Genomic DNA, 4,550 nt, shown 5'->3' with positions numbered 1-4,550 from the left:
AGCGTACAAGGGAGGTACAGAAGGTGTATGCACTCAGATGGGTTTGGGCTCGTTTTGAGCTTGTAAGCCCTATGGGACTTAATCAGTTATTGGGCGTGGTCATGTTTTGAGTTGGTGGTCCAATTTATCTGTTTTGGGCCATGGTTGCTATGGTTGGTCCTTATTGGGTCATGAGGCCCATTAATAGTTTTGGAAGACTCTTGGAAGACTCTTGCTATGGTTGGTCCTTATTGCTAATGGGCCCATTAATGATGTCCATTAACAATGGAAGACTATTTGGCCATTTTGAAAAGGACTTCGACTTGGGTGCTTAGGTTCTTTAATTAGATTATATTCGACCCTAATTTTGGGTTAATGGTAATTTTATTTAGCACGGGTGGTTTCAGACTGTAGGAGAGCAACTTTTTCGTTCAACATACAAAGGTGAGTCTGTTGACCATACCAATTGGTCGAAGGCACCAAGGTCGCCCTATTAATTGTTATGTGATTTGTAGTTGACTATGTGATATGTGGTTTGGTAATTTGTATTGTGATACTTGCATGAACGACCTCGGGGGGGTTCCCGAGGCACTTAGGTGTAACACCGTGGAGGGTTTCGACGGTGTCCTAGGTAAAGACCTCGGGGGGTTCAAGGGGCACTAGGGTGTAAGACCTTGGAGGGTTTCCATGACATCCTTAGTTAAGACCTTGGGGGTTCCCAAGGCATTAGGCTAAGAACATGTGGGGGTTCCTATAACAGTCAGAGTAAGACCCTGGAGGGTTTCATGGCATCCTTATATGTCTGTAGGCATGGCTTATGTTGCTTATGTGGTTGATATGGATTATATAGTTTTGTGGATTATGTGGGATATGCTCTGGGGAACTCATTAAGCATTAGCTTACAATTTTTTGTTGTTTTAGGTACTTCAGGATCTAAGGGCAAGGGCCCGACATGATCCCGTGGTGTGCACTCTCTTGCGTTTTATTTAGCGACACTCTGATTTTTATGAATAGTCTATCTGATATTTTGAATTTGAAAACAATTGTGATTGGAATTTTATAACTTTTGGAAATGAATATCGTATTTAAATATGAAAATTTTTATCGTGATTTTGGGCTGTTACATGTGTGCTGAAGGCCAAGATACCCGGCAGGTCCAATTAATGCATTTAGCTTAAAAGGGAGTTGCCCAACTTAATGGTGAAGGATCATGAGGCAATCCATCTACGTGTTTAAGGTCGTGGTAGGCGTGGTTTGGAAAATTCAGTATGTTTTGGCTTAAATTATGGGTTAAATGTTTTTCAGGTACACACCCATCAACAGTTTAATGATTTTAGATTCTGCAATACTTTTCTTTATACCTCTGATGTTGAACTATAGTTTGCAAACAAAGGTTTTTACGTTGCACATATCTTTATGAAAATTTTATTTTAAAAGTTAGGACATTACAATTCATAAGGGAAAAAACAAAAATGTCATAAAAAACATATATATATATATATATATATATATATATATATATATATATATATATATATATAGTAAGAGAGAGAGAGAGAGAGAGAGAGAGAGAGAACAACAAGAATGTTTTTAGTAGTGAAAGCTAGCAGGTAGCTTGAAGAAAATTACAAGCATACCTGAAACAGGTTAGTACAGTAACCACACCATTTTATTTTATTAAATTTTCTACTTATATTTTTAAGCCATGCATAAGCATAAAATTGCACTTCACTCGCTAAGATTTTGGCCTGCTTAACATTGTTGTTGAAGATATGATCACATATAACACCCAAATTTCACACTCCCCATCATGGTTTGGCATAATGAACCAGAAGTGATATCAAACATCTCATCGATTGACTATGGATTGATGGGGATAAACGATCACCATATGTTTGCCCGAGCTGCTACTTCCTTTACCATAAAACATTCCAAAAATGGGTGACTCTCATTTTTGGAAAATGCCTTACAGATGGGACATAGGTCAGATCCTACATTGATGCCTCTATGAGCAAGGTTTAGACAAAGGAGTAATTTCTTGTGTCTCACCCTTCAAATGTGGATATGCATTATTTGAGGTGCTAGTTTATTCCAACCAGTTTTAGTTGGATTGTAATTTGAGTATTTAGTATCTATAAGTCTTCTAGTGAATGATACAGTGCCCATTGGCTTCATCCAAGCATTAGTATATAAGTATTAAATATTATTTTTAAATGAAATATATTATACAGACCGATGGGATAACCCATAAACTACATACTAAACCGAACAAAACCTGCTTATTTGCCAAGTTCAAAGGACCAAAATCTCAACCAAAACTTATTAGGATAATGACTTATGAGAGTAATTAAGTGTTGAATTTGTATTCATTTGGTCACTTTCCTTTTTTTGTATCTCATTTACCATTGTACTTCTTGTAGGTGTTCACAGAAACCATTGAAACCGGCTATTGATGGTTTCCGACAATTTCTTGTCTTTGGCGACTCTCCGGTCATATTCTTCAGCTAGCCTCCGACAAAAATAAGTTTTTTAGTGGACTTTTCTCAAATTCATGAATCAAATTCAATTAAAACTCTTGTTTCCCTAATCATCCTCAATACCTCCTTCATCACTGGTCGATTCTCAGGCGCAATCGTGACACAATCCATGGAGATGTTCAGAAGTGGTGCGGCTTTCTCCTCTGCCACTTTGTTGCCGGAGGAAGTGGGTTCATCGTCGGATTCTGTTTCTTTCTCTCTTAGGAATTCCACCCATTTAGGGTTGTCTGACCCGTGTTCCAAAACAAGGTCCTGAATTGGAGTTTTTGCAGTGAGAAGTTCTAACACGAGAACGTCAAAGTTGTAGACGTCTGCTTGTTCTGTGATGTGTTTTCGTGCGTCTAGGGATTCCGGCGCCCGGTAGAAGAGAGAGGAGGTGCTTGATTCTTTAGGGAAATCAGGGTTTTTGAATGACATTGAACTATAATTTGTGAGGCAGGATTCGAAATCAGAGCCTAAAAGGACGTTGGAGGATTTAAAGTTTCCATGGGTGAGGTCGGGGTTTTGGTGAATGTAAAGATGTCCGGTGGCTAAGTCCTCGACGATCTTTAAGCGCGATGTCCAATGAAGATGTTTTCCACCAGTCGATGTTCTTGATCCTGTAAAATAATTAAGAAATATATTCATTTTTGTCGGAGGCTCGTTGGAGAAGACGATCGGAGAGTCGTCGGAGATAAGAAATTGCCAGAAACCTTAAAAAGTCAGTTTCAATAGTTTTTGTTAACACATACAACAAGTTCAATGGTAAATAAGATAAAAAAAAAAAGTGACCAAATGAGTAAAAGATAATAGTTAATTACCATCATAAGTTATTTTCTCAAACTTATTTAATATTGTCGCGAGTTTTAAATTATAGAAATATACTTTATTTTTTTTTTTTTATATTTTTACACAGTAACATCCACTGAGGCTCACAATGACAAATGACAATCTTTTATCAAATTTAAATATAAATTAAATGTCGACAATTTTTCTAATTTTTCATACTTTGAATCAATACTTCAATGAATCGTGCAAGGAACATAATTGGTTTGAATTGAACTCCATAACGAGTTTATATATATATATATATATATATATATATATATATATATATATATATATATATATATATATATATATATATATATATATATATAATATTGAGGAAATTTTCTTTAATCCACACTCATATGCTTAGTATAAACTTCTAATTAGACAGCATGAGCTTGCATTTAGGTAAAAACGTTAACATGTATATTTTTCTTAAATATGTCAATTTTAGCTTTAAAGGAAAGGCTACTATCCCTTTTTTTTTTTTTTCGCTTTTGAATTTATAACTTTATAAATTTCAAGTTCCGACAAATGTAGCATCACAATTGCGTATGGTCTTCTTTAGATAATGACATTCCAACTTAATTTCTAGTTTAAGAGCTTAATTATACACAATCTTTTCATAATATTGAGAGTTACATGGAATCCAAGAAATCTTTGATAAAAATTCGATCTATAAGCAATTATCAAAACAATAAATTACTCAAAATTAATATTATAAAAAAGAAAACCTTTTAAGACAGTTTTACATTATAATACAACATATTATAAGATATTATTTATTTAAGATTTATGGTAATATATTTGCTCGTCGAAAAATGTCGATTTAGGACAACCTTAACCTGATAAGACTTTCTCGACTCCAAGGAGTATCATGGCATGGGGAAGCAAATATTCAATCGTCTATTTAGAATGAGAAACGAATCTTTTAGCAAAGTCTCAACCTAGAAAAGTAAGACTACAACTAGTAGTGGCGGAGCCAGACTCAAAGCAAACGGGATCACCGCAACGGCTGAGCATGGGGCGGGTCGGATCAGTTTTGACCTAAAATCAAACCCAAATCTGATAGCGACGGTTTTGAATCTTTTAAAACCAAACAAAACTCAAACCCATCAATTTGATGTTATGGTTTTCAGTTTGTGGTATTAAACTCAAACCTTAATAGAATCGTTAGCTAACTTTAAGTCTTGTTATATAAACATAAAGTTGAAGTATTTTTTG

The 4,550-nt window shown here is 35.1% G+C and overlaps 1 pseudogene; it reads right to left on the bottom strand.

Moving 5' to 3' along the window:
• Positions 1-2,528: 2,528 nt before the first annotated feature.
• On the bottom strand, positions 2,529-3,143 carry LOC145010061 (inactive leucine-rich repeat receptor-like serine/threonine-protein kinase At1g60630 pseudogene; annotated as a pseudogene).
• Between the last annotated feature and the right edge of the window lie 1,407 nt (positions 3,144-4,550).

The sequence above is a fragment of the Lactuca saligna genome, chromosome 8, assembly GCF_052625555.1.
Source record: "Lactuca saligna cultivar CGN05327 chromosome 8, ASM5262555v1, whole genome shotgun sequence".
NCBI classification, from domain to species: Eukaryota; Viridiplantae; Streptophyta; class Magnoliopsida; order Asterales; family Asteraceae; genus Lactuca; species Lactuca saligna.
The sequence above is the reverse complement of the archived record's forward strand: the minus strand, read 5'-3'. Positions and strand labels throughout refer to the sequence as shown.